At 30.1% G+C, this 25,952-nt stretch overlaps 1 protein-coding gene across 1 annotated transcript in view; it reads left to right on the forward strand.

Annotated features, from left to right (window-relative positions):
• LOC145276658 (protein CFDP2-like) overlaps window positions 1-25,952 on the forward strand; it is a 174,302-nt gene that overhangs the window by 29,853 nt on the left and 118,497 nt on the right. The gene's annotated exons all lie outside the window — the stretch shown is intronic.

Below are 25,952 nucleotides of genomic sequence, written 5' to 3' on the forward strand. Positions count from 1 at the left end.
TTTCGATTCCAGCTGATGGCACCCATATACTTTTTTTTATTTTTGAAATCACGACTATAATAATATATAAAATATCTGGACAAATTAAAATATCATATTTAAGCATATTTTATGATCGGGCAAAGCCGGGCACCCCCTCTCCCGCTATTTTTTTTCATCTTTCTGTTTCATCTAACAGAAATCAATACATATTTCGTTTTATTGATTTTTTCGTTTTATTGATTTTATTGCTTTGTTTTGTTTTGTTGATTTTTATTGATCTATCCACAAAATTATTTTGAGTATTCATTAGAATTCAAACAATTAGAAATTTTAAATATTTGTAACTTATTTTGTAAAATAAGTTTTAAAATGATACTACGTTAATAATTTTATATTAAGTCCTCATCTGTCAAGTCTAAAAGCCACTCGAGAATACAATTTAATAAGATTATCAATTGGATGATAGATATTATAAGATAGCTAGAAACAATGGATATAATAGGAAAAGTTTGATTGTTTAACAGGACCATTTGGCAACGATCTGCTGGCATTAGACTTAAAGAGAACCATGTTGTAGTCTACAAGGAATCATTTCCTTGGTAATGTGCTCTACCGATTAGAAATTTTGGAATTTTTGTTTGGCTTTAGATACACCGAAGGAGAAAGGAAATTTCTTCACAGGCGTGAACGAGTTCTTGTGAAAGTTTTATACAGGGGAACTGGAAATTGGAGCTCAATCGAGCACTGATCGTTCATTCCTTGAGCTACGATTGATAAATAAATTGAATTTCGAATGAAAAATGTCAATGGCGTAAATAATATAATCATTATGCATGATTGACGATTTATGAGATCATGTGAAATAAGATTTTAAAATGTTGAGGAGATGATGACACAGATTATGGCATAGTTTCGGTTACAGACAGACATATAATCTCTAGCAGGGTTTCCACGGAGCCCTGGGGCTCCGTGAGTGAGGCTGAGGGACTCCAGAAGCCCTTTCTTAAAGTAGGTCAAATGCTTTATATGGAAAAATTAAATGGCTGCAGACATTTAATTTTTTTACCTTTTTTTACTGGAAATAGATATAGTACATAACTACAGGTGCAAAGAGTTTCAGGATGGTTCATGAAAAAGAAAATAAATTTTTAAAAATGCAACATTTTTGATTAATCAAAAACAAAAAAAAAATGGTTGTAAATATTATCATTAGTGCTAAAATTTAAAATTAATGTTTTTTCATATTTATTTTAGAAATTATCTTGTTAGTGCTCTGTGAAAAGCCTTTGCACTGCTCAGGGCCTCCATAGTGTCCTGAAGTTTGGGAACCCCTGATCTATAGTATTACAAGAAAATAATCCTTCACTCTATCATAAAGACCAATGTGTTTATTTGCATGTCAATAAATAAATCAATAAACATATGTACTTCCACCCTGTGATGCAAAAATTAGCAAGTAAAAATTTTTCTCACCCGCAAACATAAAAATCATTTCAAAAGATAAAAGCAAATATGAAGTCAGGCAAAAATCATCCACAGGCAGTTTTGCTCTAATTAATGTATGCATACTTATGGAAATTATATCAATAATTATAAACTATTATACAAGTTTGCATATACGAAATTAAAAAAATAAAACAGTTTACCATTTACGGTTATATATATTTTATTTATTATTTGGAATTGAAACCATACATAATTCATTTCACTTAGCTGTTATAATTAAGTTTATTACTATTCCAATTATAATTTTTTAATACTAGTTAATTCTTAACCTATAATTACGTTTATTATTAATATATTATTATTAGTAGTAGTAGTAGTCATTAGAACTAATAAATGTACTAATTATTATATAAAACATTTTGGCAGAATATTCATAAATTAATAGAACATGTTAGTATGGTTAGTTTAGTTTAGTGACTTTATTTCTAAAATTCAAAATGGCGTGATAAAAACATATTATAAGGTATTTGCAGCTTCTCTTCCAATTTTCGGATTTTAATCATGTCAAAACGAACTTTATTTCCTTTTAACGGATTGATTGTTGCTATTTCTTCTGATGAGTTAAGGGTACAATAGATTCACTAATTGATATAATAATTAAGTGATTGATTTTGTGCTACGAAACAGATACTGTCAAGAATTGTAAATGTCAACTGAATTAAAGGAATAAATTATAAGATGATCAACATCATTGACTTTGGAATATAGTCTTTTGTCATTTATTCACTATATAAATATATATATATATATATATATATATATATATATATATGCGTATATGTAGGTGTGTGTGTATTTTACATAGGCACACACACATACATATACAGTATAACTCCTATAATTTGAACATCCGCTTCGTTCAAGTTAGAGGATGCTGTTCAAGTTTCGTGATAAAAAAATGTGCTGCAGTTAACTTTAATTTTCTAAGAATTAAGAAATAGTAAATGAAATTCATTGCTATATGATACTTCAAGTATATATTAAGATGAGTTTATAATATATTGCAAGTAAGAATTGTTAAATATTATTATCAGGAACAAAAACATTGAAAATAAATTAAATCTACTCTTACTTGTTAGGTATTTATTACCTAAGATATCATCTACAGAAATCATACATTTATGTAAAAAAAAAAATTTTTTTAGTTATTCATTGAATGAGTCTCATTGCAGATTCTATTTTCAGTGATTGAGCTGCCATTGCATTCCGTAAGCAATCTTGAAAATCTACAATTTCTTGGTTCTATAGCTTCTTTATGATTATATTTCTTCGGAGTGACATTGCTTGCAAAATATAGTTGTCACTAAAGTAAGGACTTTTTTCTAGAAATTTTATAACCGTCTCCATAGACTTTTCTGCATCATCCTATAAGTATTCTTGGTTATTTACATTAGGGTCAAGAGAATGGGAGCTGTCGCTATTTTCATCACCATTACTTCCTTCAGGATATTGATCAGTAGTTTCCTCATCTTGTTGAACCCACATTTCAACATCGTTTGCATTAAGTGATTTAAGAACAGCGTGGTTGGTCGGTAACCGTTTGGTTCCAAGAATTTTTTCTAGACCCATTGTGCTGGGTCGTTTTACACTATTTTAAATATAGCAATTTGAAAAAAAAAAAAAAATCACAGTTAGTGTAAATTAATTATAAATAGCTAATCTACATTAATTACATAGTACCAATGTTAACATTTCTGCGCAATATCTGATTAAAACATGCAAACAGTTTTACTGCAACTCCGCATCAAATATGCTAATACATTTTCAATGACGAGACAGTTCAAGTTTAGAAGACTTCGAAATGAGAGGAAGTCCAACTTTAGAGGAAGTTCAAATTAAAGGAGTTTTACTGTATTTATATTAGAATTTTTTTAATGTGAGATGATATATAATTATTTCTACAATCAAACTACAGCGCAGCTCACACAAACCATGAAAGCCACAGATCATAAATACTTGACTCGAGTTTTGCCCACCTATGGCTCATCATTAGAACATATTAAAACTGGGTTCGAAACTCGAGTCATACACACACACACACACACACACACACACACACACACACACACACACACACACACACACGCGCGCGCATGTGTGTGTGTGTATATGTGTATGTCTGTATTTGTGTGCGTGTGTAGGTGTAGATATGATAAAAAGATTGAAATGAAAATTCTAAGAACCTGACATTTCACCCTCTGTATACTTTCCTTTTCTACATAAATGTTAAGTCTATTATACCTATATCTATCACAATATATATTCCCCATATTACAGATCCTCTTGTTATGTGCCACTTTTAGCTTTTTCCTCTCTTGGTAAAGCTCTTGCAAAAGTGGGTGAAACGTTGACTTCTTAGCTCTTCAAAAGTTCCATTTTTAATTAATGTGTAGATAAATAACGTGTCTGAACACTGGCAAAGCATAATTTTTCCAGTCATGTTTGATGGAGGATGTTCATTAGTATAAAATACAAAGGCTTTTAAACATTCACAGCCGTAGGGCAGATATATTTGCTAGTACATATAATTACCATTGCAATTTTAAGATTTGCGAACGTGTGTGTGTGTGTGTGTGTGTGTGTGTCTGTCTGTCTGTGTGTATGTTTGTGTTTGTACAACGTTCATGTATTTTACTTCTAAAGATAAATTTTTGGATATTTTCCATGAAAAAGTCAGAGGGAGTCCACTTTGCCATCCAGTAATAGAGTTGCCTTGGATTCTGTCAGACACTGGTAGCTACTAAAATCGGTTTGGTATGGATGGCGGATGGGATTTACAATGACCCGGCAGAAATTTGGCAATGCTAGGCAAGGAATGGCATGGAAATGGTAAGGAGCCAGGAGATGAAAAACAATGGAGCGGTCAGATTTGGGTGGACAGAGAAGGAGCGGAAGGAGATTATGTTCCCGGAGAGGGGGGAAACTGTTTGGATATCTATGAAGTACTTTTATCCATTTGGTACAGGAGATGGGAAGGATACTACGGTGTTGATGGATGTTAGCGTCAGAGTATTAGTAGCTGTTATAGTAGCAAAGATGAGATCCTCTAGAGCTGTAGTACAGATTGTTGTTTGTGGGGGATCATTTTTTGTAGCTTTTGGAATAGGGATGGGGAGGGGGGAGATTATTCATACAATCCATTCGCTATACGATAAAAAGAATAACATTTCCAGAATGTTTAAATAGAATACCTAATTAAAAAAATATATATAAAAGATATAAAACGGGGAATATTTAAACGAGGGAAAAAGTTACAGCTTAGAATTAATGCTTTATGTCAAATAGATGGTTGAATATGGTTCAATTTGTGCTCAATTTTGCAGTAAATTAAAAAAAAAATTTTTTATTAAATTTTCACTCCAATCAAGGCACATTGCCACTTTGGTGTAGTATGTCAGTACAGTTGGGGAAGCAGAGACCCGGAAGGAAATTCCAAAGTCTAACGGTTTTGGGGAAGAAACTACTGGAGTAGAAAGCTCTTTTATATCTAGAGATTTCTACTGTGTGGGGGTGGGATTTAGCTGCCTGTCGGGTTTGTCGAGGATGTTTATGTCGTGGGGGCACAAGTGCTTGCAGTTCATCAGAGCATTCACCATTTAAATACTTGTAGAACAGGCACAGGGATGCAACATTTCGTCTATGGAACAGAGGCTGAAGCTTAGATGATAGTTTAGGACCTATCAGATTGGCAACTCTCTTTTGAAACTTGTCTAGAAGCAAGAAACTAGTGGCAGATGCACCAGCCCAAATATGACAACAATACTCCATACATGGGCGAATGGTAGCCTTATAGAAGTACAGGATACTTTCGGGTGTTAGTAGTTTTCTAACACGGTAGAGAGAGCCTACCTTCTTCGCAGTGGTCCTGGCAATGCTTTCAATGTAATTGTTCCAACTCATGTTTCCTGTGAACGTTAGGCCAAGGAGTTTAAAAGATGTACTTTAAGATAAAGAGTCATTGGCCATTGCTCTTGGTGGTAGAGAAGGTTTCTTGTAATTATTGAAGGAAACAAGTTTAGTCTTGGCAGCATTGAATGTGACCATCCATTTTTATCCCCATTTCACTACAAATTGGAGGTCATTCTCTAGTGTTTTTGCCATTTTTTTAGATATGTGTTTATTTGTTTTCCTTTCGTGCCTGTTATAGAGTGTGGTGTCAAATACCAATCTCGATTAATTACTGACTCTGCATCAAATGGATACCATAATATTTAGTTTGATGCACCTTATTACAGCAAAGATCCATATAAATTTCAGGCAGATTGGACCAGTAGTTTGTGAGAAAAATAGGAAGAGACAGACAAAGAGGAATAGAATGTAGATTAGAAGAATATTTGGATAAAATTACTTCCTAAAAAGAAAATAGTTTTGCATAAGCCCATCTTTCCTGCTATATAAGGTCTCTACGGGATAACCAGAAATAAGAGGGAAGCTGTTGTAGATAGGAAGTGGAGAATATGACAGTGTTGTTAATATTAGACAACTGAATATTTCTCTTCCAACATTCACACATAACTTTTACTTTGATTTATGGTAAACGTAATGTGATTTGCTAAAAGCTGATTACTAATATTCATTTTTAAAAATCATCAAAAAGTAACAAATTATCATGGTAAAAAGCCACTCGAAGAGAACGGTTAATAGCCGGATCCCAGTGACATTTTTTTTGATTTCTCAAGAATTGACCTTAAAAAACTCCAAGAAAGAAGAAAATTTCCGAAGATTAATGAATAAATAAAAAAGATAATCCAAATACTAAATTAATTTACATGCATAAAAGATACTAAATTTAATTTTGCTTCTTTGTTCCAAAAATTAAAGTATACTGCTTGTTGCCGTCATATCGCTGCGAACCAGAAACCCCAAAAAAGTAACATTAACTATGACCAGATTTCTACGTCATCACAGTTGGACATTTTAAGAAATCTAATTTCAATGTGAAAAGCAATCATTTCGTTTGAAATACGAATTGCAAATTAAATCCTCTATATTTCCATATGGAACACGATATGCTTCTTAGATATTTTATGTGAAAGGCGTTTTAATTGGTTAATCGACATAATTTGTCATAGATTAGACTAATCCTTGTCTCTGTTCAAAACTTGGATTTAATTTCTATTAAATCAATTGATGAATAACCACGGTTAAGCAAAAAGATTGGTTGGTTGGTTTTGTTTTACGGCATATCAACCCTTTTCAGGTTATTTAATGCCGAATCCAAAGATTGGGAAGAACATTTTTTTAATAGAATATATTTGTTGTTTTCAAATCGGTTTCTATTTAACCCATAGTTGAGACCCTAACAGGTACTACCACTCCGGGTCAGAGTGGACCAGGAAGCAATGACAATTAAAGGGTGGCTCCACATTCTCCAAAGCCCACAAGCTGGGGCCTCACCACTGGATATAGTTTAAGGTCATATCCAGGACCAAAGCAAAAAGGGAAATTGTCAATAAATATTAACATTAATATTGATGAACCATTAGTTGGCTTCCTTCATAAAAGTTGCAACGTTGTTTTAATCAATGACAACATTTATTTAATCCCTTTGCCAGAGAGATCCGCGTTTCATTTTTTTTAATATTTCATGTGAGAAATTACTGGTCAGTATAATTATATGTGTACAAAACAGGAGACTTTGTTGGTTTGCTCACAGATAAAAAAATGGATGAAAGTGCTTGGCTTAGTGGATGTAGAACATTTGAGGTAGCGGAGAAAGTTGACAGGAGGAGGTCAAGGAAAACAGAGGTGGGAGATAATGATTGATTTGTGAGTAAAGGGAAAAAATAACAATGTGGTTGGTTTGGAAATCAATTTCTAAAAGCTGCCCAAAACATGCAAAACAGATGTTAAACTGAGTATAATGATCATAATAACAGTTTAACAACAATAAATTAAAAATAAATAAACATTTAAAGTGTTGGTTAGTTCGTTTTACAGTTTTTAGTTTTATAATAATTTAGTTCAATTAATAATTTAATTACTAACTGATAGGGTAACAAAAAGTAAAGGAAAGTCTCCCGGACAACAGCGTGTAGACATGTAGCAATTAAAAAATAGTTATTTATATGAATTTTGAAACTGCGTCATCGACTTCAAATTTTGTGATCTACTGTATAATCTATATATATTTCTTTTAGTCTGTCTGTTCGTTCCACCCGTTTTCGGAAGCTACTAGACCAATCTCTCCGAAATTTTGTATGGACTTTGTAATGAAGTGCAGCGAACTAAGTATTTTGGTATCCGTTCGATGCACATGAGGATTAACAATGGATAATATTTAATGCAAAATAAGCACAAATTCAACCATAAATTATGCATAAAACACTCATTCTAAGTTAACGGGATTTAAATATTACCCGTGAAAAACTGGCAAAATGTCTAGTATATATCTGATTGATTTAAAGAAATAAAATATCAGTACAATATCTGAAAATATATTGTTATGTGAAATTAATGTTTTTGTTCTATTTCGCATGAAAAAAGTTGCCATTGGTATTCAACGTGTGTATAGCGTTTATAGCATGGGGTGAGTCAATTTGTTTTTTAAACGACATAGTGCCATTAGAATTCAAGAATTGAAACAAACTGAGCATGTGGGGTCAACCTTCAGGAGTGAAAAATTTACTTTCACCATGACTAATGTTTGTTCAAAATTTTTTTTAAAATCCAAGGTTATTGAGAAAACTGCAAACAAATGAATGGATTAACAATTTGGTGGCAATTTTACCCATATAATGCTTCCCGGGGTGAGGGGCCAACCAAATTATCCTGTAAAACCCGTTTTGACAAAAATTTACTTCCCCATGACTAATGTTTGTGCAAAATATTTTTAAAAATCCAAGGCACGGTTATTCAGAAAAGTGCGACTAAATGAGTGGACAAATAGGAGTGAATTATTAGGTCCAATCTCTCCTTTGTCGGGAGACCAATAAAAATAAAACGTTACTGAATACTAATATATATATTATAGAGTGAGCCAAAAGTAGGTGGTCAATGTTGTAAACCTTCCTACTTGTAGAAGTGGTACTCATGAGAGAGGCCAACTGTGGTCAACAATCCGGCGTCAATAAAAATGGTCATGGTTACCTATCTCCACAATATTCAGCAAAAACTAAAACAAATGTAACTTAACTTGATCTGCTTTTCTTTCAAGAGTACAGGTAACCCGGACCATTTTTGTTGAGACCAGATGGTTGGCCATAGTCGGCCTCTCTCATGACAAGAATGCCTCTGCCACAGATTTATAACATTGTCCACCTACTTTTGGCTCATTCGATATATCTATCTATCTATATCTATACTCCTATGAATTCGTGTTTCTTTTGTGTGTATTGATATTCATATTAAAAACCCTCTTTTCTATTTATTTAAAAAGAAAATACAATTTTCTAATATATGGGTTGTGGAATTGCATTCACTAGCAAAAGATCTAGCTAATTTGCATATTCTTTTAAATATTCATTTTTATTAATTCCTTATTAGTTTATTCGGTTTTCTAATGGGATAATCATCTTTAGTTAACTATTACGTGTAATTATATTCATGCAGATATTCTACATGATGTATACTTACATAATATTTGCGTAAAAAGTTTATAGGAAACACAAAATTGTTTCCATATATATTTATGTATACGTATATATATATATATATATATATATATATATATATATATATATTTTTTTTTTTTTTTACACAGTGATCACCACTTATCAAGGCCCGGAAGCCACTCAGGGATAAGGGTTATTGCAAGTACATTACGTTAGTGTGGAGATTTGATGAAGTGTTTACTTAAGGGGGCGGTTCATTAGGAATTTGTTAACATTGGACTTGAATACATCCAAGTTGTAGTCCGGTGGGAAGCAGGCAGACGGAACAGAGTTCCACAGGCGTGCAGTTCTAAGAAAGAAGCTTTGTTCATGGAATCCGCGTTTTGATTTAGGCACAGATAAAGAGTGGGGGATATTTTTGTTTAACAAATTTTGCTTACCAAACTCCTCCTAGAGTTTTGGGTCTACAGACATGAAACTTCATATATAAGGTATTTGAATCCATGTAAAACTTTATATTTCGGTTTTAGCCCGGAAAAATCGGTGCAAAAGTGTAAAAATTAAAAAAAAAGGAAATTTGCCAGGTGAAGGTTGAACGCAGGCATTACGAATGCATAACTTAGTAGCTATTGGTTCATGTTGTAATTTTTAGCCTTGCAGTAAACATGTTCAATAGCCCAGTCATTGACGGTAGAGGCAAAATAAATTATGAACTGAACATTTTGGTTTCGATTCTCGGTGGTGGCGCATGAGTCTTTTTTATACTTTTTAAATCATTACTATATATTGCATATTTCACTTTTAAAGATATATATGTAGATAGATAGATAAATAGATAATCTATCTATCTATCTATCTATCTATCTATCTATCTACATATCTTTAAAAGTGAAAATGTCTGTCTGTCTTTTCTCTATGGTAGTTAAGGAAGACTATTATAGAGAAAGGCATTACTTTACATATTCACACTTTTTTAATATATATATATATATATGCACACAAGCTTATAAATAGTACATATGGCCCGAGCAAAGCCGGGCGGAATTGCTAGTATATCTATAAAAGTGAACGTGTCTGTGTATCTGTGTGTCTGTCTGTGTGTCTGTCTGTGTACATTTCCCTAACTTTGTTAATTTTAAGTCTACAGACTCGAAATTTGATATGCAAGGTACTGAGATTTGGGAAAATCTTTGTGATCGGTTTTCAGCCAGAAATTTGGCGTCAAAGTTCAACGATTTGGCCTTTGAGAATTCTACCAAATTCCTCCGAGAATTTTGGGTCTAAACACTTGAAATTTTAGATATAGATTCCTCGGACATGGATCTAACTTAATAACTTGATTTGACCAAAAGCAATAAATGTTAAGGGGTCATAATAGGGGCCAAAGTTAAAAAAAAATTGACCTCTGCGGTCTCTACCAAATTACTCAGACACTTTCTGGTTTAAACATTTGAAATTTTACATAAAGGGTATTCAGAGATAGGGCAAGCTTTTTCATCGGTTTGGGTCGAAAAAGTTTAGTTACCAATATATAAATGTATGTATGTATGTATGTATGTATGTTTGCATGTCTGCCTAAAACTTTTGACAGAGGCGACGGATTTTACTAAGATCAGTATCGTTTTAAAGTTTGACCTTTCAGACAACAAATATCGAAAAATTGGCTAAAAACATTGATATCTTCACCTTAAACTAGGCACTTTTCTTTTTTTTTCTTTTTTTCGCCGATATTTTTTAAAGTTATCCTCTCTTTTCGAGTGTCTAGCCTTAATTTAAACATAAGTCACTTCAGGTTTGGCGGTGGTCGTAACCACAACGACTTCACGTTTTTTCCTGTTCTTTTCCTCCTTTAGCGGTACAAGTTCGAGGTTGCCTTCCTACTACCACTGTTTTTTTTTTGCTCAACATACACATCGAAACACCCGGGCAACACAAGGCTGAAATGCTAGTATATCTATAAAAGTGAACGTGTGTGTGTGTGTGTGTGTGTACATTTCCCTACGCAATACCTCTGTCAATTTTAAGTCTACAGACTCGAAATTTGATATACAGGGTAGTGAGAATATAATGGGGTATGATTCTGCACAGTCAGGAGATTCTATTTATAAACGATGCTGCTAGGAACTGACGAATCGAATTAATTTACGTTCTGCTACCAACCAATCAGAAACCAGAATTACTCCATAAATATTAAACCTTTCAGTAGCAATTTTGTAGAACAACGAACTATCGGAAACTGTTCAGAAACTAAACATGGCTTACATTTCTAGAATATATATATATATATATATATATATATATATATATATATATTAAATAGGTTTTTTATGTAGTTTTAAATGTTAAAATACTTTTAAGACTATATATATATATATATATATATCTTAGAAGTTTTTAACCTTTAAAACTACAATGGTTTTTATGTAGTTTTAAAGGTTAAAAAACTTCTAAGACGATATATATATATATATATATATATATATATATATATATATATATATAGAGAGAGAGAGAGAGAGAGAGAGAGAGAGAGAGAGAGTCTTAGAAGTTTTTTAACCTTTAAAACTACAAAAAACCCCTATTTAATATTTTTTTATCATCAGTGCAGCAACTTGCTCTCTCGAATTCACAATAGTCTTAATGTTAATTCAAAGGATCATCACTGTTTCGGGGACTTAAAAACAAAACAATATATTAAATCATGGCTCGCCAGCAGTGTTGATTAAACACCACCTCCCTTAATCACAAGAACAAACAAGTGAAGCATGCATGGTCTCCCGTGAGTGCACAGTGAACGAGGCATAAAAAAAAATGACCAAGTTCAGCATTTGCCCCACTCCCCCATTTAACCTCAAAAGTCCCCAGGGGACGTCAAATTCTGGTGAAAATGAACAAATAGTGCAGTTTTAAGCCTTAACATATATAAGTTTGAGTTCTGCACCATGCAAAAAAAGAAATAACTAATTCCACCATCCCCCTTATTTAGCCCAAAAGTTCCCAAGGCCTTAGCATATTTAAATTTGAGCTCAGAACCATGCAAAACTGCTAAATAGATTTACACAGAAAATTTTGGACAAACATGGTAAAATAGTCCCCAAAATGGAGTGTTTTTATTAGCCCTAAAAGAGCTCTTGGGGCACGGCACACCCAAGAGTTATCGCGAAATATAGGCAAACAAAATTATATAGAAATCAGTTAGTTATAATTTTTCAGAAAGTTTTATAAAAATCCAAGGCATCAATTTTTTTAATAACCACAAGTGTCAATTTTAGCCATTTTAACCCGAAAGGCACCCTTTAGTAGGGAGGGGGGGGGGCAACCGAAGTTTTCCAAAAAAATCTATTCTGTTACTTTTTACTCATATCATGTTTAATGTTTGTGCAAAATTTCAAAAAATTCCAAGATCTAATTATTGAGAAAAGTGCGAACAGACTAATGCATGAACGCACAAGGGTGAATTTACAGGTCCATCCTCCTTTGGCCGGGGACCAAAATGTTCCACATATTGGATCTAGTTACCTAGTCATGATTAATGTGGCTAACCTATTCATGTTTTAAAAAATGTCTTCCTTATCTGTGATATTCGTCCTTGTCTCCAAAGTCAAAATGGATATATATTTTTTAATTAATCAGTGTTGTATTCATAAGATTAGGATTAATCCATTTGACTACTTATCACCCCTATTATTATTAGTACGTTATATATTTACATTCTTATTTATTTAATAAAAATATATAAAAGTTAAAATATATATATATATATACATTTCTTTTTTAATAATATATTTTCTACATTACTAATATAGTTTGGATTTCCTTTATTAATATATTCTGGTTAATTTCAAACGATTCAAAATCATCAGAATGACGAACAAATGCTTTATTTAACTGTTTTAATATTTTAGTTTTATCCCCACCTTGTTTTATCATCATTATTACTAAGCTAGAAACTGGAGGCATAAAATCTATTAATTTTAAAGTAACGCGAGCTATTCTCAAAAACTCAGACGTAATGGTTCCATAAAACATAAATATATAGGACAGGAATTATTTTTGTGCGGCATACGAACTATTTTAAAGGGGAAATAGTTTCTTTTATCAAATATTTTACAAGCAAAAATTCCATCCTCAATTTTTATATCTAAATCCAGAAATGTAGCTCGAGTTCCTCCAAGTTCCTATTTTAATCCTAACTCCGTTGGATATATAAGATATCTATTGTTTTTTTTCAAATTCCTCGTTATCGTTTATGCATATTATTTATATTTATATATATATAAGGGCTATACGCCTCGTATGAGAATAAAGTTAACACGTGATGTAAATATTAGAAATATTTCTATAAACAATCCAAACCAGACGAAAAAGCTCAATTATTAAAAAATGGAGAACTTAAATATAAGAAAATAAATTTATTTATATATATATATATATATATATATATATATATATATATATATTGCTGTTTTTTTCGTATCTTTTAACAACTTAAGCTTTAAAGCTATATATTGTTTTCCAATTTTTTTTATCGAATATCTCTTCCTCTTCTAATCCATATAAGATATAATCCAATTCTCATTTTCTTTCCCCTTAAATCAATTTCTTTTTTCGGTCCCAGTTTTATGCAACTAGTACAGTAATACACCTATAAATCTCTTTAGATTCACTTACCTTGAAATACCAAGTAATATCTTTGAGAATAAATTATTCCCTAGTAGTAGTTTAATATCCTTATCGTTTTTTTTTTTTTTTCGTAACCTTTTAGGATTTTGATTCTGTATAATTATTTTTTATATCATTCTCATTTTATTTTCGCATTCTTTTTTATTATCAATTATTGCTTTGATTTTATTAAAAATTATTTATTTGCTTATTTGTATATAACAATACTATTCCACAAATTGTTCCTAATAATTTCTACGTTTATATGTTATAATTCCTATCTAAATGTTTACTGAGTGTTTTTAAATAACATATGTATGAACTTTTATTTTTTAACTAATTTTACAAGATTGATTACACAGGATGAAAACTGGGTCCAGGATGAATTTGGAGATGTCCCAAGAAAATGAGTAAAAGTTTTTCAAAAGACTGATTACACAGGATGAAACCTGGGTCCATCACTATGATCCAGAGACCAAAGCCCAGTCAATGCAGTGGAAGCACTTGGACTCACCACCTTCAAAGAAGGCAAGGGTGCAGCTCTCCACTGGCAAGGTCATGTTCATAGTATTCTGGGACCAAGACGGAGTAGTGATGACAGATTTCCTGACAAAGGGTACCACGATTACAGGAGCCTATTATGCTTCACTTTTAAGGAAATGAAGAGAAGCTATCAAAATCAAGAGGCAGGGCAAGATCAGCAAAGGTACCCTCCTCCTGCAGGACAACACTCCGGTCCACAACTCGCATGTCGCCAGATCAGAAGTACGGGCATGTGGTTATGAAATTCTCCTCCATTCTCCCTACTTTCCTGACCTTGCACCCTCTGACTTTCACCTCTTCCCAACCAAGAAGTTGTTTTTGAAAGGAAAGCGTTTCCCAGATGATGCAGCCTTGATTTCTGAAGTCACGTCGTGGTTGGAAGACCAACCTGGGGTGTTCTACAAAAACGGTCTCCAGAGCTGCATCAAACGATGGGAGAAATGGCATAACTCTGGGTGGTTCCTATGTAGAGAAAGACTAATAACTGTGCCAAGTTTCGTTGCTCTACTGCTATGGGGCATTACTTATTGCACGCCCCTTGTCTGATGTAGTAGATTTTAATTTAAATTCGGTTTATTTGACTTTAACATCTGAATTAGTTTTTTAGTCTAAAGCTTGTATCGATTTTGGTCAGGCATTGTAAATAGAAACCTGTATTTCCAGCCGACTTTCACCAATCTCTTTCATGTTCAACGCGCAAAAATCAGTATAGTTCTTTCCTGTTTCTTCATTTCGTCTTTAACTCATTTACAAGAAGGGTATCTGTTTGATTGGAACTGGGACTCCTGCTTTTGTATTTTCTTATTCCAGAATAACTATGATTTTGAGAGGAATATACTATTTTTAGAATATATTTCCTTCCTGTTATTAAACTGTACTCCAAACATTTTTAGATTTTCTCTACCTTGGATTTCAACTTACCTCATCGGATTTACCTGTCTTTGGTTTGCATCTGGATGTTACAAAATAAGAATTTAAACCTGCGGATTTCCATTGACTCTCCTTATCTATTTGATATTCCAGAACTCTTTGTTGCTATAGCCACTCCATATGCTATGGAATTCCAAAAAATTTTTCTTTTATGCAGATGTTAGTATCTATATTTTGCAGTTTCATTTTATGCTTTAAATAGCATTTCATCATTATACTGTGCTATTATCTTTCCTCTGATGAGAGGTAGGCATACTTTGAAACTACATGGTTTAAGGATTTCTTAATTTTTAATTGAGTATTCTTTGTCAAATAATAAAATTTCTACTTTTTCCTTATATGCAGAATTAAAAAATTTTTCTTATATATATAACTTTTTGTAAATTTCTACTTTACTGTTCTGTTTATATGTATATATATATACCAGCAAAAGTACCTGTCGTTGACTGGGTTCAAAAGCAGCCTACAGAAAATGGACAATGATTTATGAATGTATGACAGGTTATAAACAGGAAGGGTTGAAAAGAGATAGCTTCCAATTTGGGGGTATCAAAACCAAAGCAAATATGATGAAAGTAAAAATAAAATAGATAAGCCCCATAAGTTATTATACCATACCTGTTCACACTGAAACACTTATCACACTATTCTGTGGATCTATATTAAAAAAACGAACACCACATAACTTTATTATACCATATTTCTTCAAACTGAAACATAATTATCACAGTATACTTACAGAGATAGATATGAAAAGTCTTTATTAAAGTTTGTGCCTATTTACACTCTATGGAGGCCAGGCGCGAACGCAGACCCCACAATTTTATTATACCATCCCTATTTAAGTTAAAACATACTTATCAAAGTATTCTTATGTACTTCTATATAAAAACACTTGTAAACGTTTTTTTTTTTAATTTTTAATTTTTTTATTTCCATACTTTATGGACCAGGCGCGAATGCAGACCCCACAATTTTAATGAACCACCGTTCTACCAGATCAAACATACACATTCCTTTGTCCCGATACATCTTCTATCATTATATGTAATCAGTTTTTTTAAAATAGACAACCATATAAGAGCCTATTTGTGACCACACACACACACATACATACACACACACACACGCATTAAGCTTTATATTATAGATATATATATATATATATAATATAAAGCTGACCGTCTGTGTGTGTGTCTGGTCACGAATGGACTCCTATATGTTTGATTATATACATATTGTATATATATATATATATATATATATATATATATATATATATATATATAAATATTGTATATATATATATACATGTTGTATATATATATACTTGTTGTATATATATATACTTGTTGTATATATATATATATATATATATATATATATATATATACATGTTGTATATATATACAAATTGTATATATATACATGTTGTATATATATATATACAAATTGTATATATATATTTATCATTTCATAAGTTGAAAAGCTACAATAAACATCAATATGAATACTTTGACCTGAATTGCTGTTTTCAAAAGGCGAAGAATTAAAAGATACATCTGCCTTACTTTTAATGCTAGGTTTATTTATGGGGTTTTTACATATATTAAAAACCCTTCCCAAAACTTTTCTTTTTTTCTTTTTTTTTAAATATTATATGCAAATATTATTGTCACGGATTAATGTCTACCACAATAAAAGCATTATTTTCCGAAACGATCGTACAAATATATATATATATATATATATATATATATATATATATATATATATATATATATATATATATATATATATACATATTGTATATATATATATATATATATATTTATATATATATATACATGTCGTATATATATACTTGTTGTATATATATACATGTTGTATATACATACATGTTGTGTATATATACATGTTGTATATATATACATGTTGTATATATATATATATATATACATGTTGCTGATTTCAAAAGGCGAAGAATTAAAAGATACATCTGCCATACTTTTAATGCTAGGTTTATTTATGGTGTATTTTATATATATTAAAAACCCTTCCCAATACTTTTGCTGATGAGGAAACTTTTCATTTTTTTTTTAATATTATATGTAAAAGTTATTGTCACGGCTTAATGTCTACCACAATAAAAGCATTGTTTTCCGAAACGATCGTACAAATAATTGACTATGTTGTTGTTCCTTCTTGTGTAACAGATTTTAATTTAATTCTAATTTGAATTTTAAATTATCAATCACATTACTGAATATATACATATTGTATATATATACATACATATTGTATATATATACATATTGTAAAATATATACATATTGTATATCTATACACATATTGTATATATTCATACACATATTTTATATATATATACATATATATATATTGTATATATATACATATTGTATATATTCATACACATATTTTATATATATATACATATATATATATTGTATATATATACATATTGTATATATATATATACATATTGTATTAATATACATATTGTATATATATACATATTGTGTATATATACATATTGTGTATATATACATATTGTATTAATATGCATATATATATACATATTGTATATAGATATACATATATATACATATACATTATGTATATATATGTATATATATACATATATATATATACATATATATACATATTGTATATATATACATATATATACATATTGTATATATATACACATATTGTATATATACATATATATACATCTTGTATATATACATATATATACATTTTGTATATATATACATATTTTATATATACATATTTATACATGTCGTATATATATACATATATATACATCTTGTATATATACATATATATACATATTGTATATATACCTATATATACATATTTTATATATACATATATATATACATATTGTATATATACATATATATACATATTGTATATATACATGTATATACATATATATACATATTGTATATATATACATATTTTATATATATACATATATACAAATTGTATATAAATACATATATATACATACTGTATATATATATATACATATTGTATATATATATACATATTTTATATATACATATATACATATTGTATATACATACATATATATACATATTGTATATATACATACATATATATACATATATATACATATTGTATATTTATACATATTTTATATATATACATATATACATATTGTATATAAATACATATATATACATACTGTATATATATATACATATATACATATATACATATTGTATATAAATACATATATATACATATTGTATAAAAATACATATATACATATTGTATATATACATATTGTATATATATACATATATATACATATTGTATATATACATATATATAGATATAGTATATATACATATATATACATATAGTATATATACATATATATATACATATAGTATATATACATATATATATTGTATATATATACATATATATACGTATTGTATATATATACATATATATATACATACATATACATATTGTATGTATACATATATATATATACATACTGTATATATATACATACATATACATATTGTATATATATACATACATACATACTTTATATATACATACATATACATACTATATATATACATACACATACTATATATATATACATGCACATACAATATATATATATACATATACCTACTATATATACATACATATACATATTGTATATATATACGTATATATACACATATTGTATATATACGTATATATACATGTTGTATATATACATATATATACACATATTTTATATATATACATATATACACATATTTTATATATACATATATACAAATATTGTATATATACATATTGTATATATACATATATACAAATATTGTATATATACATATTGTATATATACATATATATACATATTGTATATATACATATTGTATATATACATATATATACATATTGTATATATACATATATATATACATATTGTATATATACATATTGTATATATACATATATATACATATTGTATATATACATATATATACATATTGTATATATATACATATTGTATATATACCTATATATACATATTGTATATATATATTGTATATATACATATATATACATATTGTATATATACATATTGTATATATACATATATATACATATTGTATATATACATATATATACATATGGTATATATACATATTGTATGTATGTATGTATTGTATACATATTGTATATATACATATATATACATATTGTATATATACATATTGTATATATACATATATATACATATTGTATATATACATATATATACATATTGTATATATACATATTGTATATATACATATATATAAATTTTATTTATACAAACATTAATGGCTACATATGTGCATACATGTATCGCTAATCACCCACGACGGTTATTCTTGGCTTGAAGACGTAATCCCCCAACGTGGGTGATTACAGAAACATGTATGCACATATGTAGCCATTAATGTTAGTATAAATAAAATCATACACCTGCTCTGTTCACTCATTGAGCACTATTTTTGTAGACACATGTTGTTTCATTGGATGTACTTCTAGGAAACTAAACTCTACTGGCTATATATATACATATATATACATATTGTATATATACATATATATACATATTGTATGTATACATATATATACATATTGTATATATACATATATATACATATTGTATATATACATATATATACATATTGTATATATACATATATATACATATTGTATATATACATGTACATATTGTATATATATACATATATATACATATTGTATATATAAATATACATATTGTATATATATACATATATATACATATTGTATATATACATATATATACATATTGTATATATATACACATATTGTATATATACATATATATACATATTGCATATATACATATATATACATATTGCATATATACATATATATATATTGTATATATACATATATATATATTGTATATATACATATATATACATATAGTATATATTCATATATATACATATTGTATATATTCATATATATATACATATTGTGTATATTCATATATATACATATTGTATATATACACATATATACATATTGTATATATACATTTATATACATATTGTATATATACATTTATATACATTTATATACATATTGTATATATACACATATATACATATTGTATATATACACATATATACATATTGTATATATACACACATATATACATATTGTATATATACACATATATACATATTGTATATATACACATATATACATATTGTATATGTACATATATATACATATTGTATATATACATATATATACATATTGTATATATACATATATATATACATATTGTGTATATACATATATATACATATTGTATATATACATATACATATATATACATATTGTATATATACATATATATACATATTGTATATATACATATATGTTCATATTGTATATATACATATATATACATATTGTATATATACATATATAAACATATAGTATATATATGCATATTGTATATATATACACATATATATATGTATTGTATATATACACCCATAAATATATGTATTGTATATATACACATATACACACACACATATATATATACATATTGTATATATATACATATTGTATACATATACATATTGTATACATATACATATTGTATATATATACATATCGTATATATATACATATATATATATATATACCCCTAATTTCTGGCTTCCATCTTATCTTGCAATTACTTATAACCTCACCAACAAACTTCGGAAGAACCCCCCCCCCCCGCATCCGCTTTTCTTTTATATCGTAACTCTATTAAAACGTGACTAGTTTAAGTTCAGAATAAAATCACACTTTTCTTTTAACGGTTTATTTAAAAAAAAAAAATCTTCTGAACGCTATTCAAAGTTAAATTCTTCACTAGTTTGCAGTTTGGAGACGGAAGTGTCTTTGAGATAAGTGATTCCTATACTAATTCGCACTTTTTATTTTTACATTCAAATATTAATAACTACATTTTATTTCAGTATTTAATTTATGTATTTCTGTTGTATTAAATGCTAGCTTTTTTTCTCGTCCATAAATAAATAGATTACATTATTGTACTCATTTTTAGTTTGTGAGATGGGAATCTATCACCATACTTTCCCTTAAACACGTCTGTTAGACTCTAGTACAATACTTAATAGTTTTTTTTTTTTTTTTTTTTTTTTTTTTTTTAATGGAGTGTAGAAAACGCATTGTGCATGCGTTATCGGCAGCTCCTGTTACTCTCGCTTCTTCTTATTTGTCCCTCAGTCCTCATTTTTTAATGAGTGATTTTTCTGACAAAAGGAGTAGAAAAAGCTGTTTTCTAGGTTGGCAGTATTTTGCGCGAACAGTTGGCAGAGTTGGTGGAAATTTTCTGTTTCTATGTCTATCCTTGTAGCCATGTCACTAGTAAGGGTGCTGGAGGTAAACGTTTTGTCTGGGCTGACGTTATCCGCCTGATAGTCAGGGACCCGAACCTTGGATTAACCACTAAGGGAGGCTGTCCTATCAGCAGGTGCAAAGTACTGGGGCTGCTGTATTGCCATTTGGTGAATGGAATCTGGACCATGCAGTAGCTTCTGGTGGGGCCTCTCGATGCCATACTAGTGGGTAATTGTTACGGCTTTACCTTATCATTAGCTACAAAAAAAAAAAAATTCTTCGTTTCTTTTTCTCTCTTAGTTTCCCCTCTCTGTCCTGCTCTAAGTAAATCTGACGACCTAGTCAACAAATTCCAAAATTTAATCATGACAAGTTTCAAGAAAAAATACACGATTAAACCTGGTTCTCCAACTTCCAACGTAGACCCCTACTACCATGTCTCCTTCTCCAACATCAGGGGTCTACGTTCTAACCTTCCAGAGGTTGAAACCCAATTACAGGAGACTAAACCAGACCTTTTATTTTTAAGTGAAACTGGCATTGGACAGACTATTTCCCTAGAAGAGTATGCAATTACAGGATACTCTAACTTAACTTCTAAATCTGACCCCCAAGATTGCCATGGGCATGGAATATGTGCCTATATAAAAGATAGCTTTCCATGTGGGAGGGACATCTCCAGGGAAGATCCTAACTTACCCTATATGTGCTTCCGGGTTGCTTTAGCTCACACTACTGCATTTATATTTACTCTCTATCGCCCCCACAACAGCGGAGTTACTATCTTTCAAAGCATATCTGAGAAAATTGACCAAGTCCTATCTGCTTATCCTTCAGCTAACATTCACGTATGTGGTGACTTCAATGTTCACAACGTCGAATGGTTGACCCACTCAAACAAGACCGATGATGAGGGGAGGTTCTGTCATGATTTCTCCATTGCCTATGACCTCACTCAGATTGTTCAGGAACCCACCCGTGTGCCCGACAATGACGGCCAGTATGCAAAACTACTAGACCTTTTTCTCACAACTTGCCCTGAACTATGTTCAGTTTCTGTTCTGTCGCCTCTTGGATCTTCCGACCACTCTGTTGTATCAGTTAAGATAAAAATGAAATGTAATAAGTCCCCAGACGTACCTCTCCATTGTACAGTATATCGATACACTAAGGCTGACTGGGATAGCTTCCGTACATTTATATCTGATCTACCTCTGCATTCCATGTTTAAAAAGGATGTGTCCTCTATAGTATTAGACCTGACTGAATGGTTAATTGTAGGTATTGACCATTTCATACCCTCTAAAAAGTTTCAGCAAAAACCTAACAGCCAGCCATGGTTCTCTCCAGAATGTGCTGCTGCCATTGCGCACAGAAATCACTTTTTCCACTGCTTCAAACGTAATAGATGTATGGAAACTAAAGCCGTTTTCAGGACTGCCAGCAATCATTGTAAGAAAGTAATAAGGAACGCAAGAGAGTTGTATGCTCAATCTGTTAAGTCCAAAGTAGCTGAACAGCGGCTTGGTTCCCACCAGTTTTGGCAAATAGCAAACAGAATCCTGAACAGAAGCGTGCGCTCCATCCCAACTATTATCAATGGACCTGAGGTAATCTCGTCAGCATCAGACAAAGCCAAACTCTTTGTCAAGAACTTTGCAGCTAATTCTACCCTTTGCGACCAAGGCCGCCAACCCCCAATATTTCCTCCTGTATCAGAAAACACGCTATGTGATATACGTATATCTGTACGTGATGTTGCCAAGCTAATCAAAAACCTTGATTCCAGTAAAGCAACTGGCCCTGACGGTATTCCAATTATAGTACTCAAAAAACTTCAACCTGAACTAGCGCCCATACTTACAAAATTGTTTAAACGTTGTCTTAAGGAGAATAGTTTGTCATCTCCCTGGAAAATCTCATCAGTATGCCCTGTATTTAAGAATTCAGGTGATCGCTCATCCCCCTCTCAGTACATGCCAATAAGTCTCCTGTGCGTCATGAGTAAGTTGCTAGAATCTGTGTTAAATACAAAAGTAATCAACCATCTCAACAAAAATAACCTTCTTAGTGACACTCAATATGGTTTCCGTTCTGCTAGATCTACAGCCGATGTGCTTACAGTTATATCTCATAGGATTAGCAAATCTCTCGACGGTGGCAATCTTTTTAGGGCAATTGCTCTTGACATATCTAAAGCCTTTGATAGGGTATGGCATAAAGGTTTACTTCATAAGATCGCTAGTTATGGTATAGCTGGAAATGTCTTCTCAATTATTAAATCATTTCTTTCTGATAGATTCATAAGAGTAGTAGTTGAGGGGCAAAAATCAGAAGCTCACAGTATTAATGCCGGTGTCCCTCAGGGGTCCATCCTGGGCCCAACTCTTTTCCTGATCTACATTAATGATCTTCCAAATCACATCCTTACATCATTTGTAGACATTTATGCTGACGACACTACCATTTATGGTTGCACATCTAAGACAGTAAACGACCAAGTTCTCTCCAATTCTCTCTCCTCTGATCTTGAGAACGTAGTACAATGGGGAAAGGAGTTGCTGGTTACTTTTAATGCATCTAAAACCAAGCTTCTCTCTTTACATCATCAACATTCTAATCCACATTTGGCATCAATTGAAATGAATGGCTCTCATCTTCAGGAGGCCTCAAGTTTTGACAAGCTTCTGGGCTTGACTATTACTCCTGATCTTAAATGGAACACGTACATCAAATCTGTTGCCAAGGCCGCTGGAAAAATGGTGGGATCTTTCTATCGATCCGGTAAATATCTCACTGCTGATGATATTCTCTATCTATATAAGAGCCAGGTACGTCCAAAGATGGAATAGTGTTGCCACATCTGGGCAGGAGCTGCTAGAAAGGACTTGTCCTGCCTTGATAGAGTTCAAAATAGACTTCGTAGCTTCGTAGGAGATGTCCTTTTCTCTTCGCTGCAACCTCTATCTCACAGAAGAGATGTTGCGAGTTTGTCTCTGATGTATCGTTATTTTCATGGAAAGTGTTCGACTGAGCTTCAATCTATGGTCCCCCCCGCCAAACTTTCACAAGAAACACTCGTCTAGCTGTAAACACTATCAATAATTTCCCCCACTCTTTATCTGTGCCTAAACCTAAACGTAGATTCCATGAACAAAGCTTCTTTCTTAGAACTGCACGCCTGTGGAATTGTCTTCCGTTTTCCTGCTTTCCGGCTGACTACAATATGGTTGTGTTCAAGTCTAAAGTAAATAAGTTCTTGATGAGCCGTTCCATATAAGTTATCAAATTTACCAAATTTTCATCACTAATGATTACTATATTGTCCAATTTCTACTGTACACTCTTTAACCCTTATCCTTGAGTGGCCTCTTGGCCTTGATAATGTGGTGATGCCTATGTAAAAAAAAAAATATACATATTGTATATATATATACATATTGTATATATATACATATTGTACATATATTCATATTGTATATATATTCATATTGTACATATATTCATATTGTATATATATATACATATTGTATATATACATATGGTATATATATTCATATTGTATATATATTCATATTGTATATATATTCATATTGCATATATATGCATAAGGCGTATATGTGTATATATATCCATATTCATATTGTATATCCATGTATATATCCATATTGTATATATATATATATATATATATATATATATATCCATATTGTATATACATATATATCCATATTGTATATACATATATATCCATATTGTATATACATATATATCCATATTGTATATACATATATATCTATATTGTATATACATATACACATATATATCCATATAGTATATACATATATATCCATATTGTATATACATATACACATATATATCCATATAGTATATATATATATATCCATATTGTATATATATATATATCCATATTGTATATATATATCCATATTGTATATATATATCCATATTGTATATATACATATCCATATTGTATATATACATATCCATATTGTATATATACATATCCATATTGTATATATACATATCCATATTGTATATATACATATCCATATTGTATATATACATATATATATATATATATATATATATATATATATATCCATAGTGTATATACATATACACATATATATCCATATTGTATATACATTTACATATTGCATATACATATTGTATATACATATACATACATATATATATTGCATGTACATATACATATATATACATATATTGTATATAAAT

Source organism: Euprymna scolopes, chromosome 5, assembly GCF_053919585.1.
Source record: "Euprymna scolopes isolate OS-2025 chromosome 5, ASM5391958v1, whole genome shotgun sequence".
Classification (NCBI taxonomy): Eukaryota; Metazoa; Mollusca; class Cephalopoda; order Sepiida; family Sepiolidae; genus Euprymna; species Euprymna scolopes.